Genomic DNA, 15,244 nt, shown 5'->3' on the forward strand with positions numbered 1-15,244 from the left:
AGTACTGCCAAACATTTCCATATCTTTAACAGCAGCTACCGAGGACTCCTGCAGTCCTCACCCTATTGTCACAGTGGCCAAACCCCAAAGCTTCCAAACAATTCCTTTGGCTAAAACCTGAGTTTTGTCTCTCCAGGCTTTCAAAAACCACACTTTGCTCACAGTACAGTGTGCAACTACAACAAGCAGACAAGGAAGAACATTATCTTTCCCTTCTTGAAGGAAGATGCAGTGCAATCCGGTCATCTGTCCGATGTGACACCACCTGGGGACTTCTGGACTTTTCCACTTGTTTGAGCTTAATGCATTTTTTAACATCTTTTCTTACTGTTTACTTGCTTTTTCAGGGAATGCATGGCAGGACACAACACCTGGGAAATGGGATCTTCATCTCAGCACAACCACACTGCAGAGCCAGAGCTGGAAGAGTGGCTCAACCCCACCTGACATTTCTGTGCTCTCTTTTGATCCCCAAAAGCTGAACTTTCCATCATTTTTCACAAAGCTATATGCCAGATCTCCCAGCCTTTCCCCTATTGCTCATCAAATGACCAATGACACGGAGCTGGTTGACTCTGTGGCAGTCCTACCCTGGACTGCCCTGCTTTCCAGAGCTTTCAGTTCTCCAGCTCCTGGTAAACGATGCCTGTGTGAATCACTGGATGCATAATGGGGTTATTTCAGAGCCACTTCTGAAAGTTCTTAAACTGATAAAAAGGCAAGCAAGGAAGAAAGCCCCCGGAAACCTACAACAAACCCGAGACAGAAATAGCTTCTCCTCAGTCACCTTCATTTCCTCTGCATTTTCCAGGAGAAACAAAAGCTCCAGGCAAGTGGCAGGTCTGTAAACAGAAGTGGTCGGAAAGTCAAAGCGAAGATCTAGAGAGACTGGAACAAGAAATGACACTTCAAGCACCGAGGCAGGAAGCATATCCACAACCCTGACCAAAATGCAGGCACACTCGACCTCAAAAAGATGAAAGAAAAAAGAAGCCAAAGGGCTTAGATGCCAGCTGTGAAGGAGAATTGATACCATCTTCAGCTGTAGAGGGGATGAATAAGACGTGGTGGGGGGATGAATGATGCTGGCAAACACACACCTCGCTGCTGGTGGACACAAGCAAGGTGTGGGCATCGGTGATTCATTAATGCCTGGAGGCTGATGAAGGGCAGAAGAACATCTTCACTCACATCCAGAAGGGCTTTTTCACTATCAGCTCTCACAGTCAGGGTTGGGATATGAGCCAACTGCCAGCAGACAGAGTTTGCTCCAGGTGAACCCTTCCAAAGCTGCCTGCTATCCCATATCTGTCCAGATAGGAACAGGACCAGACTCTTCACAGCTGTGATCCAGTATGGAAAATTCTATCTGGTTGTAAAAATACATTACTGTCTTCTCCCCAGCTGTTCTAAGGTCTGAATTAAACCGAATATCTCATGACTGGAACCTTTCTTTAATTCATGCTGAAGAGCCCTCACACATCTGTGGCACTGAACAAAGCAGTAAATTCACCTCTACATCTTTATGCTTTCCTGTAAGTCTTTAAATCATTCATATTCAGACATTCTGTGTGTTCTGAATTGGACAGAAATGTTTCTAGCCCATAACTTCGCCATTAATTTTTGAGGGATGAACTCGCTAAAGAGAAAGCTCTGTTCTTTAATCACAGGGAGAAGGAGCATCAGCAGCACTTTGCTGCCTCAGAGCAAGCCCTAGCAGCTCCTGGGCTGAAGTCAGACCCCAAACTGAAGTCTGAATTCACATCCCAAGTGAACCACCCATGATGCAAGGAAGGGTTAACAGTGCTCAAAATTCAGCCCCTTAAAAGCACTAAAAAAGTTGTACAAACTCACACCTGCCACGCAACCTGCCTCTGTGACTCAACGTTTCCAAACGTGCTTCCCTGTAACAAGTAATGCAATTACACTCCAAGACTTGATATAAATTTGAAAGGAAGTTTGAGAACAGGCTCTGCTGCATCATCTGAAGACACTAAGTGGGGTGAACAATAGAGCTGCACAGTAGGAAACGAAAGACTTCACTGCACTGAAACTAATTTGTGAGACATCTACCCGCGCTATCTTCATTGAGATGCAGCATGCCAGGGCTCATAGGTGAAAACCACTCCTGAATACGGCAAAAGGCATTAAACCAGCATTAAAGGGACTGGCTAAAACATGCAAAAATCCTGAGAAAGGCCTTCCTTCCTCGATAAGGACCCTTTATAGCAAAACACTGCAGCCTTTAGGACATCAGTGACATCCACTGTCCCTGCCTTCTGACATCTGCCCTTTCCTCAATGAACTCTTTTTCCTCTGTGGGTTGAACTCTGAGCGATGAGGTCCCCACAATGATTGCTTTAGAGGCTGGAAGGAGAGAAGATCCCCACAGGGGTTTGCTACACTGCGAAATCCCCCACCCAGCATATTTAGCAGTGACATAAAGCAGACCTGCATGGCAGAGCCCTCTCCCTCCCTGTGGGGTCTGTATCAGCCCCTTTAGAACCACGTATGAATTCAGATGATTTTAGGGCCAAGGGATTTTTTGTTGAAAGTACAAAAACCTGCTTCTGCAACAGCAAAACGCTGCAAGGAAAAGGGAGCACAGTACAATAGCATGTTGTCAGTCAGCAGGCTGTCTCTTTAGCTGCTCCAGTCCTGTCTACAGCATTGCTTGAGGCCAGTCTCTCAAATGCAAGCCCCAATTCCCCAGTGCTATGCATTCCTATGGGTTTCTCCCTCCTTCTGAAACTGCTCTGAGATGATTTGTCCCACAGCTCTGCATCCCCCAGCTGCTCCCAGCTCCCGCCTCCCCCCTTTGACCTTTCTAGGGCAACTGGGAAATCCCAAATTCACTAAGAGACTTTTAAAAGTAAACAGCATACATACAATTAAATCTTCCCTCAGACCTCAAAAAAAAAAAAAAAAAAAAAAAAAAAACAAAAAACCAAACACCCTCCCTGATTAACAAAGGTCATTGAATCTCAAAATTTTACTCAAAAAAAAAAAATAGTCAAAACAATGCTGCAGTCCTCCCCAACAAAATAAAGAAGGAAAAGCAAAACTGATTTTCCAGCTGAGCTGGCACAGCTGAGAGGCCCCAGTGGCATGGGGACCAACAGAAGGTGGTGTCACACTGGAACAGGTTGCCCAAGGAGGCTGTGGATGCCCCATCCCTGGAGGCATCCAAGGCCAGGCTGGATGTGGCTCTGGGCAGCCTGGTCTGCTGGTTGGCGACCCTGCACATAGCAGGGGGCTTGAAACTAAATGACCATTGTGGTCCTTTTCAACCCAGGCCATTTTATGATTTTATGAACTCTCAGTGGGCTCTTGCAGCTCCCAAAAACCTCCTTCACAGAGAGGAGCATATGGAAATACTAAAATCCTCAGTCATCTTCCCTCACGTGGCCATCGTGCTTCTCTCTGTCAGCCGGCTGCGACTGTGTTAACCTGACTGATCCATAATTCATGACCATTATCCATGCTCAATAATTGCAATGTTAATATTTTGGTAATTTCAAAGTACCTTTCCCTGGCAGAGTTCAGGCTGTACCACTGACTGATGCATTATTTAATATTTAAGTGTTTATGGACAGAACTTCTCTCTCTCCTTTTCCTTCTCAATTCATGTCTAAAAATCGTTTTCAAAGTGTTGGGGAAAGAGGAGTTTTAAGAGAAAAATCTCACTAATTTAAGGCTTAATTTAAACATGATAAAATGTGTAATGGCCAATCTATCCATCAAAGCCAATTCTACAGTACAGATGCACAGAAAGCTCTTCACTTTCTGATCACCAGGAGATAACACCATCAAATTCAGTTCTACGCTCTATGAGGATTGCAGTAGAAAAGCACTTAGTGTAATATCCAAAGACAGCTTAACAACTACTACTCATTTGGCTCAAAGACAAAACCAAACATATTAATAGCAAAAGCTTCCTTAAACAACGCGCTTCATAAAAAAGGAAGTAAAAATACCTAAATGGGACACTCCTAGGTTAAAAATAAAAATAAAAATCTACTTGTGTTCACCCAGAGGGCCTTGGCTTTTTCACAGTATAGCAAATTGGCCCGTGAATAATTTGGGGCTGTTTTCCTGTTCTGGCTGCAAAGCCCATCAGCTTCAGGATCCATTGCCATTCACCTGCTGCTCCATGCACTGGTTCCTCCTGACCACACTCATTTCCAGCTTCTCCTGAAACACTTCTTTACAGAAGTTCATGTCCTGACCTCCTATTTCCTTGTTTCCCATCAGTCTCCTAACTACCATATAGGGCTGGCCTGACAACAAAGAACTTTTCTCAGCCTTATCTCCTTCAAGCTTTGGATTTTTCTAAGGTGTACCAGACTAAGTATCATTGCCTGGCATTGAGCTGCTGGAGAAAATCCAATGTGCCTGAGCAGAACTGCCCACCTGCAGCAGCAATGGGGATGTGGCAAACACCAAGTTTACACACACACAGACAGTGCAGTGATGACAAGCAGTACAAAGGCTTATTTGATCCTAAGACAGGATGACTGCATTGCTCATGTCAGAGAGGAATCAACAGTGTAACAACAGGCCATTCTGCATGCTACGTGCAGCACATAAAACACCAAATGTGCTCTTTTTGTTTTGTGTGCTTTTCTAGCCTGGTTTCCCAGGAAAAAAAAAAAAAAAAAAAACCAAACCACAAGAGCAGTGCAATTGTTCTGTCAGTCATTGCTTCCCCAAATAACTTCTGAACCTGTTGGTTCATCTCAGGTTTGACAGATAGGGAGAGGTCTCAAAGGGATTACATTCTTACCAGATGCGTGAAAATAATAGAGACTCCAGCTCGTGCCTTCCCTAGTTCACCTCACGCTGCTCCTACCTCTGGGTACCAATTAGACCACAAGCCAGAGCAGCTCTCAGGATAAGGAAACAGCAGAGGGAAATACTTATATCATCAGACAACACACGGAGGAAAACTGGCACAGCGGCTGCTCCAACCACAAGATGTGCTCAGACAAGGGTTCCTGCCTCCTCTGCTCCATCACCCTCCAAAAACGCAGAGCGGGATCCAGCATCACCCATACAGGCAGCCTCAGCAGCTGGCTGAAGCATCTTCCATGCTTCCTTTGTTCTCAGAACAGAAGTCACTGGTGACCCTTGCAACCCCTGTGTGATGTTGGTGGCAATGCCCCATGGACCGCCCTGTTTTCCCAGGGCACAGCAACAAATGGCATTACCTCCCTCGACCTCAGAGCTGCATGCATGAGTGCATCCCCCCAGCTGCTGCAGCACAGGTATGCTCCTGTGCAGGCAGAAAAAGAAAAGAGAAAAGCACTGCCCAGCAAAAACTAAGATTTCTGTTCAGTATTAGAGGGACACATATGACTGAGAAGCTCCGGGACTCTCAACTCTAATAGCCAATGCTGCTAATTAAAACTGTTTGGAAGATCTGCAGCTAGCGTATAAATCACCCCACCACACGCTATAAATAAGAGGCAGATACTGAATTGAATAGCTCCCATTTGTCAACTGAATGAAGAGATCTGATTGTGCCTTTTTGAATAATAAATCCAAACATACCTAGCGGGGCACTGAGAGGTGCTGGAATTGTCTCTTTTATCAAACAACAATGATTATATTATAGGGTATGCATTACAGGGGATCATCCATTTCTCTTGTTTTCTCATTTCTTGCTGACATTTCCCCCCCCAGACAAAACATTTCTGTGCAAGATGCCTTCAGTTTAAGATCTCAGAGGCAAGGCAGGAAAGTACACTACTGAGTGCTGATGCGACACACACCTACTAGGATGTATCATGGAACAGAAGAACTGTTTTCTATAGGAAAACTGAGCTGTGAACACCGCTTTTCCTACCTGGTCCTTTTTCTATTGTATTTCCAAAGGGTTCTCAATGTGCATCATTTCTTAGGCAGAGGAGAGTCACCTGGTTCTCATGGGCAGCATTCATTTACACCCAGGAAGACAGGGCTCAATCTCTTAAGATCATCTCATAACATCATTAAGCAACAGAAACTCCCAAATGGCATCGACATGAGCAACAGATTTGCATGGTTAATAATTTAAAAAGAAGTAAAATTACCTCACTTCTGTGTGGAAAGCTCTTTCCAACCATGAACGCTAGATTCTGCTCACAGCCACCATGTCTTTCTCACTGTAAAAAACAAAACAAAACAAAAAAACAATACAAACAAATGGGCACCAATTAGGAAATGGCATTTATTAATGCTAAGTTCAAAGTGGCCTCAAATCTTGCACATGCACTCATAAAAAAGAAGATTTAGGATTCCCTGTCTCACGGAACGCTACAGAAGGTTAATTGAGTTCACTGTAGAGGTATCATTACCTCTATAACACACCAAAGGAAAAAAGCACTGCAGTTGGGTTATGAAGACAGATTTATTTTAAGCCCTTAAAACTATTTGTTAAATTTCTGCCCTCTGACAGGATGATGATTCCTTTTGCCTTGCCCCCAAAACCCTCCATGGCTGAACAGCGACTCTTCATGGCCCCAAATGAAGATGCTGCAGCAAGCCCTGACCCTTATCATAGAATCATAGAATGGCCTGGGTTGAAAAGGACCACAATGATCATCTAGTTTCAACCCCTCTGCTATGTGCAGGGTCTCCAACCACCAGACCAGGCTGCTCAGAGCCACATCCAAAGATCCATTCCTGAGATCTGTGCTGATGCTGAAGGGGCTGAGCACTGCAGCACCATCCAAAGGCAGCAGCAAAATGGCAGCAGCTGCCAGCTTCCCATAACCCTACAATAAACATCCTCCTCCTCCTGGTCTGCTCCTCATCTGCTCAGTCTAGCAAAGCTGCAAGCCGCGTGTGCTTATATTATCAACAATAATTGTAAATCAGGGTGAATTTTATTATTTTGGGGTTATGTTTGTCAATAAAAAGAAAGGAAAAGATGGTGCTAGACTGGAAGAATTTGATGGCTACGCATTGATTTTGGGATCACAGCCAGGCTGAATTGCTTACCTTGCTGTCTGCCCTCCCCACGCTTCCTTGATTGCTGATCTTCCTGAGTTTTAACAATGTTCAGGACGTTTTTTCTCAGGCACAAACACTCACTTGCAATAAGCTTAAGCAACACGTATCAACTTTAGGGCTAAGTAGAGAGCTCTCTGCTCCCTAAAAGAGCCTTCAGGCTGGATGCCTTCCAGACCCTGCTTCAGTCCTGCCCTGTCCTCCCTGCAGCTGTTCAGGCACAAGAAGTCTGGTGGTGCTGGCAGTGCCATCAGCTCAAAGACATGGCAGTCACTGCTCGGTGCCTGGTGGTGCTATGCAGAGCCATTCACAGCACAACACATGCACTACTGGTGCTCCCCACGCTGGAGCAAGCAGATGAGACTCAGAGCACACAGAGGATAAAACACCATTTTAACGATTTTCCTTTCTTTTCACATGACCCGAGCTTGAAATTAAGGTGCTAAAACCCAAGAGAACGAGGATTTCTGATTGGCAGGCAGTGATGTCACACCTGTGCCAATTACAGAGGTAATTCATCTGCCTGCCTCTAAAAAGAAATAATTCCCTCTCCGTTCCAGCAATAAGACACTGTAGACAGCCCATTTGCAGAGGATTACATGGCACTTCTCAGGTAGTTAGAGTCACTGAGCCTTTTGACCTTGTGCCTCCTAACTCTACTGGAGGCATAATCACATAGGAATGCACCGCTTGTCATGTGTGTCTTACTGCTTAAATAAAGCCCAGCCATCCAGCAACCCGAGCTGTGGACCTCTGGCTCATTTTCTGTGAATTATGACTAGACAACAACATGAACGTAATAAACAGCGCTATTAATTAGTTTATGATATCATTTCAGGGACAGGCTAGGCAGGTGAAGAAACTCTAAAGGAAGCGAGTGCCATGCCAGAATGAAAGCACTTCTCAGGCCATTGCCTTAAATGCAGATATTTCACGTCCCGTAGTGCTTACACAAGACAAGTAAATCTTTGCACATCTCAGTCCTGAAGTCACTAAACGAGCTGCCCTGCCAGAGCAGATCCTACCTCACTCACTGTCATAGTGTTCGGCGCATAATGAACGTCAGGCAAGGTGAAAATTGATACCAAGAGCGCTTCTAAGAGCTAAAAAGTTAACACCTAAACTGGAAATCAATATATGCTTTACGTATTGATCAGACAGGCAGAAATCTTTTCTCCTCTGCAGAGCGAATAGTGCTACAGGTTTGAGCTAAAGAACGCAAAAAAAAAGCCATCATTTTGAGATGCATAAAATGAAACTGCCATCGTGAGGCCCCATCTGGAGTACTGTGGCCAGATCTGGGGCCCCCAAAACAAAAGGACAGGCAGCTGTTGGAGAGGGTCCAGAGGAGAGCTGGTCCAGAAGGCTGAGCACCTCCCCTACAAAGACAGGCTGAGGGAGCTGGGCTTGTTCAGCCTGGAGAAAAGAAGGCTGTGGGGTGACTTAATTGCAGCCTTTCAGTATCTAAAAGAAGCCTACAAACAGGAGGGGAGTCAACTCTTTGAAAGGGTAGATAACTGCAGGACGAGGGGAAATGGTTTTAAGTTGAGGGAGGGAAGATTTAGGTTGGATGTCAGGGGGAAGTTCTTCACTATGAGAATGGTGAGGTGCTGGAACAGCTGCCCAGAGGGGCTGTGGATGTCCTGTCCATCCCTGGAGGTGTTCAAGGCCAGGTTGGATGGGGCCCTGGGCAGCCTGGTCTAGCATTAAATGGGGAGGTTGCATGTGGCAGGGGAGTTGGAGCTTCATGATTCTTCATGAGGTCCCTTCCAACCCTGTGATGCTGTGAAATATCCCAACCTGTACCATACAGAATGACTGCCCAGCCCTAGCATGAACGTGGGGGTCTATGCAGAGCAACCAGCCCAAAGCAAGCTTTTCAGGTTCACTGAGGGATGAGACAGCTGTGAAAAGCAAGTATCCTCGTCTGAGCCCTCCAGCATGCAAAAAAGCAGGAATTTCTGTGCTCCATGTCATAAACACACTTGACCCTATGTGATCAGCCCCTCCTCCAAATTATTACACACATCTCTGACATTCTCATGTAAAAAGGGTCAAGAGCATCTCAGAAAAGGTTAGAAAATCTGCACATCTCTAAACATTTGTTGGTCTGCATTCCTTTAACTTTGCATGATTAAATACAGCCTGCTTCTGTTCTTCCACTTTATCCTCCGGGGAAATTTATCATCAAAATTATTGTACAGCATTCATTACTCTAGCCTCATTTAAAACCTTGCCCTACTTATTATTTAGGCTGGAAAAAAAAAAAAAAAAAAAAAAAAAAAAGCTGCTTCGTATAGTATTTCCTATAATAGTCTCAATCATTACATTTAAAAGATTGCTGTAAGGCAGCTTAGCCTGCATTAGAGAAAAATAAAGCGAAACTCCATAGTTAAATGTTGCAGTTCTTATTCAGCTTTTGTTTCCCAAATCATAACAACACAACATTTCAATTCCTTAAAAGGCTCTCCCTGCTAATTACCAACAGCCAGGCTTCAGTCCTCTACTTTGAAAGGGACATCCTGTGTCCCTTACCTGGCTGGAAAATGGGGAGGGGGAAAGGGGTGAGGAAGCCAGAAGGATGCAGCAATTTTAAATCCATGGCACAGGGAACAGTCAGAGCAGCAGGCAAAGCAAACAGACCACGTTGTTTGGTTTTCTTTTAGTTCCTATGCAAAATTTCTCTGTGGGACAAAGACACAGGCATGGCTATTAAAAATAAGATGTAGTGCCTAAAAGGGGTGAGATAAGCCAACTTAAATCCCAGTGGCAATTTGTGAAATTATTCATGCTGGCTTGTGAAGCCTCTTAATTTGGGTTCCCTCACTGATGGGACTACCCTGACACAGATCACTGCTGATTTTTAGATAGTGTTGTATATGTGTTTGCTTCACCCTTCTGTACTTCTGCAACAGGATCATTAATCGAAGCCTGAAGCCACTGGTGCAGTTTTTCTTGAAATGCAGACCCTCGTGGGAAGGTTATCAGTGAAAGAAACAGGTCATAACTTATCCCATTAGCAGCCCCAACAAGATCTTCTCCCACGGGGACTGCAGTACTGAAGACTGTGTTTTGTTTCTGGTTTGCAAATCGAAGCAGAGACCACAATTTGGGGTAATGCCATCCATGAACGCTGAACATTTTTTGGATACATGCCACATGTCCCAGCTTGATCAGCTCATTCCGAGCTTCCTCTTTGTCTTCCCTGGACTTGACCAACCTCATTGGCTTTTTGCTGCCCACTGGATACCTTTCCCCAGAACAAAGACCTGGTACAGGGCTTGAGAACAACAAGGAACCCCTGGTTTAATCCTCTGCCATGGTGAAAATTACCCATTTATATCTATCTTTGTTTCACTTTTTGATTCATGGCTATACTTTCTCCCTTTCACCTACCTGCCTTGTATTTTCGACTGATTTTTACGAGAGGCTTTGCAAAGGACCTTTCAATATCATAAATAAGTGAGATAAACCAGTTCCTCTCTCTTCGTTTCTTATTGACAAGTTCAAAGACTTCTAAGAGATTAAGAGTGAAAGCCTGTAAGTGACCTGCTGGGTCATCATGTCTAGGCTTTTCCTATCACTTCCAACCACATCCTACAGTACCTTTCTACTGGATAAGCCTGATCTTATCACCATCTTCCAAATGTTTTCTTTTTTCTTATCATTTCAACCAGTTTACCAGGTACAAATGAAAGGCTCAGTAGTCTATAACTCAGTGGATCATTTTCTTTCTGGTGTCACAAGAAGGCATTTTTGTTCTTTCTATCCATCGAGCAGACATTCCTTATCGCCCGTAGGAAGGGGAAGAAAGAAAGAGAGGCCAGTTTTGGTGGAAGGAAGAGAAGACAACAGGACAGCAGAGCTGATGCCCATGCAGAATGTGCTGCAAACGCCAGCATGTGGAAGGCACAGACAAACCAGTGAAATAATGCAAATTCCTATTTGATGAGAAAGGTTGAGAGATGGATCTTTTAGGAGATAAACAGATATTTATCTCTAACTGTATGAATTCAGAGTTAATAATAAAAAAAATATGCAACATCCTGTTATTTGCCTTGTATGAAATACGTTTCTTTTTTCATGAGTCTGGCTAGCAGTGGCTGCTTCTGATCTGTTGTGATGAGTGCCTGTGTCTGAGAGGAAGGATTGTGCTTACTAGCCATGCAAGGCTTAAGAGTGGCAAATTACAGCACACAAGCCTTGCAGCCAGCCTGACACCCAGTGCTGTGTGCCAGTAGCTGCTCAGCACATGCAGAAGCACGCTGCCTTTCAACAAAATACGCAACATATACCTACCACTGCAAAAGGCTTTTCCACGAGAGGAAAATACCTTGTGCGTTTAAAATGGCTGCTGGGGAGAATGCACAAAAAGCTTCAGCTGTAACTCTCTGCAAAGAGCAGCTGAGATCTTCCCCAAAGGGGACACTGCTCTGGCTTGGGGCCAGAAGACATCAAACATGACTGCTACGGTCATGGGCAGTTTCTGGCAAGGCTGAGCCGTGGCCCATAACCCATGTGCTAGGCAAACACACCAGGTCAGAATGCTCACATGAGAGAAGGCAGCTTGCTACCCTCCCCAGGTCCAGAACGGCCCCAAACCTCTCCCTAAACACAACAACTATTCTGCTTTTTTTGTGTGTTCCATAAGCACACACAAACCCAGCATTCCCTCCACTCTCCCCAGCATCAATTATTTCATTTCTGCCCCTGCCTGGCACATCCCTGTCGGCCCAGTGGCGTATTTTGAAGGTTGTTGTCAAACCAGCATCCCATAGAGAAAGACATGCATCATCCACCACCTGAATGATGCAACAAGGGCCACTGGCCATGGTCCACAGGCAGAGACACCAAGGGAACTACTGGATTCTGGCAGCCATCATCACCACAGTGCTTTGCTGTAGCTGGGAGCTCATGAGCTGGAAACTGGTGGACCCAGAAGAGGGCAAAGTTGCTCCCAGCATGACGCCCTTCCTGTCAATCCAGCCTCTATCATTTATTTAAGTGTTCTTCTAATCTTCCAGGCTGCGGTTCATGCATTTATAATCTTAAATTCTTTATGAGCTGCAGGATTAACACCTCTTTCATCAAGCTGGAAGCAAAGCTGATCCCGACTAGTTTTGATCTTGCACAGGAACCCCCAAAGCTTTCAACAGTCGTTACGTTCTGAGTTGTGGTCTTCCCCAAAGAGATAGCTGCAGCTTTCCTATAGACAGCATATAACAAGGTGAAGGTGTTTGTAAACCATCCTTACTGTGCAAGAAACAGTAACAGCTCCATTTGCTTCCTAACCCCAGACTAGAGAAAATCCTGGCATGGAGAGGTTGTGGAATTATTAGCTGCTTGTCTGAGTGATCCTCAAAAATCACACCCCTCCATATAACTATTGGGATTGACATTTTCCTCACAGTAACAGCTGAGGAGAAAACACAGTTGTCCACCCCCCCGTTTATGGTGCCAAACAGAAACAGGTCAAGGCTGCAGCCTTTACCTCCCATGCTATATCTGCACTCTCTAGGAAACAACTATCCAATTTAACCACCCTCCCCTTGCCTATTGTTTGGGGAGACTCCATCCCCATCTACTTCTAAGCTCCATCCTTGCTCACGCACCCAAAACCTGTCTCACAACACCCAACACCCTCCCGTGTGCCGTAGCTTTCAACCTATGTATGAGTGCTTGTACTGTGACAAGGATAATGAAATGTGATTATCTCATCATGTCATTTACGGTGGAGAGAAAGGTTGATTTCTGACTTCCATGTAGTTGCATCTAATTCTCTGTGAAGAATTCACTGCTGCTTCTCCCTGCCAGCCTCATGTCTGTTAAAAATGAAAGATTTTCAACAGGAACAGGCAAGGGTCATCTCTCCCTATGCTTCCGTTCCACAGCCAGTGTTGTAGAACAAATACTGATGAGGATCATGATGATAATGAGGGAAATAATAATGAGCATTGATCTCAATGGAGATGCTCCTCCGTTCTACCAGGCCACTGAGATGAGAATCAGGAATCCCCTGACATAAAGGATGTGTCACACTGAAGTTTAATTAACAGCAAATCACAACCCAAATGACATATTCCCCCCCTCCTCACCCTCTCAATTTTTATAACCAACTTTTCACAACAAAACTCCAGGGGACATTTGGATACAGAAGAGAAAGGAAAATCTCCCATCCCCACGTCCGCCTCGTTGCGCTGCGAAAGGCAGTCAGCCATGATTCCTCTTTGCTTTTCTGCACCACAGAGCAGTCCACAGAGAGACATCAATACAAACGAGAGGAGAATTAGGTTCAGTGTGCTTCAAAAAGACATATTTGGTGTGTTATTTCACAGCTTCTCCTGCTAATGGCAACGGGGTGTCATCCTCAGAGAAGGCTGCCTTCAGCATGGCAGCTGAATACACCCAGTACACTTCCCAGCTCTTTCACTGCTAAAAAAGAAATGGAGGTCTTGCATCCGATGAGAACACTCTGCACTTCTCCAGCCCTGTTTCCTAATGCTTTCCCAGTATTTAAAAAAAATAAATAAATCACCCAGGTGAAACACTCAGGAGAGCTCCATTTGAGACCCAGCAGGAGGCCTTGCTGAAGGGCCAGCTCAACTTGGCATCCAATTGTGATGCTGTGGGGCTGCTCCTGCCTCGTGACCCCAAGCACAAAGCCCGACTCAGCCCCTGCTGCATGCTGCCACATTATCTTTCTCATAACCATACAGAAAAAATTGCTGAAAACACTATTTTTTTTACCACACCTGATGGGAAAGGAGAATCAAACAAGGACCACCCCTCTTTTTGCAGCAAGGAGGATTTGCAGTGGAGTCAATCACAGTGTTGTGGCATAAGGAGTGCTGCAAACTTACAAGGTTGCTCCTAGCTCTTATCAGGAGAGAGATCAGAAGAGAAATCAACGCTCAAAGGAAACTCATGTCACTGAAAATAAGGAAGAATGGTGTTCAGAGCAGAAATACCTTTAAATTGTAATTTTTTGCTATTGATGTTTTTGTAATATAAGTATTTTTTATCTTGCTTTCAAACATCAGATATTTACAAGCTTTTTCTCAATAAATATAAGCAATTTTGATTGACATACTGCTCTGTAACTGATCATATAAGATTCTGTGGAAGCAAACATGAGGTTTGGTCAAAACCTCAGGGACATCTTATTTTAAAGTAGTTCTGCATATTTATATGCAGCTTTAAAGAAAAAAAAAAAAGACCATAAAGTAGTTGATGCATTTTCTAGACTACACGGGAGGAAGTAAGGAATATCGAAGGCAATTCCATGCATTTATATCCATCACACATTAACTCATCCCTTACTGATCATGGCAAGAATCAATTGTTCCAATTAAATCAATCTCCAGAAGGATAAAGTCATAGACTTGTGCTGGTAACTGCAATCAGCCACTTAAAAAGAAGACAGCAGTAGAACAGTTTGAAAAGCAAGTACATCTTCCACTGGTAACCTATCCCATAAACACTCCCCATAGAGAAGCTCACATAAAATAAAGAGCTGAACTCGAAGCACAACTGCAGCACTCCACGAGAGATATGCAACAACTTGCAAGGTGCCACCCCACGCTGTAAGCCAGCCATCCCTCCTCTCTGTGACCTCTCTTGCTCCTTGATGAAGCAAATGTCATGAGAGAGGAGGACAAATCCAGTCCTCGTCCCTGGCTGCACCCTGTGTATGGGTAAGCAAAACTGGTGGGCAGAAGCCAGCATAGGACAGGCCAGCAGCAAGGAAGAGCTGATCCTATCTTTGAGAAAGAAACAAATATCACACGCTCAAAAAAACGAGCATGAAATAAAAGGCCAAGTCAGTACAAAATCCAAAGAAGTCAGCCTTGGAAATTACAACATAACCAGTCTCTTGATTCCTGGAAGACAGCTATCTGTAATCTAATTGAATAGCTTGAAGTGCAGTGCTATTAGAGAATCAAAGCTCCTGTGTCTCAGCTTCAATATCTGTGAAACAGAAGTAATAGTGTTTACCCACCTTACAGAGATAATGGGAGCAGTTCCGTTTGTACAGAAATGGGATCACGTAGAAAGCACTGTGGTATAAGAGAGCTAAATATTATTATTAGGTGTATGTTTTGGTACCCCAGAAACACAATTTATTCAAGCTCTTCTGTTTCTTTGACACTTGTAAAAGGCTTCCAAAGTGGTTTAAAACCCCTGCTCAAAAATAAACATCAGAATAATGAGCTTTCCTTATTTAATTCACCAAATCGGCACAATGAGCTCA

At 44.4% G+C, this 15,244-nt stretch overlaps 1 protein-coding gene across 1 annotated transcript in view; it reads right to left on the minus strand.

Annotated features, from left to right (window-relative positions):
- DAB1 (DAB adaptor protein 1) overlaps positions 1–7,478 on the minus strand; it is a 195,579-nt gene extending 188,101 nt beyond the window's left edge. Inside the window, exons 1-2 of the mRNA XM_090146727.1 lie at positions 6,985–7,478; positions 6,075–6,146 (exon numbers count right to left, since the gene is read on the minus strand). The gene's annotated coding sequence lies outside the window, so the exon portion shown is untranslated. The remainder of the gene's footprint in view (positions 1–6,074; positions 6,147–6,984) is intronic.
- Positions 7,479–15,244: the final 7,766 nt, after the last annotated feature.

This window comes from Phasianus colchicus, chromosome 9, assembly GCF_987193195.1.
Source record: "Phasianus colchicus chromosome 9, bPhaCol1.hap1.1, whole genome shotgun sequence".
Classification (NCBI taxonomy): Eukaryota; Metazoa; Chordata; class Aves; order Galliformes; family Phasianidae; genus Phasianus; species Phasianus colchicus.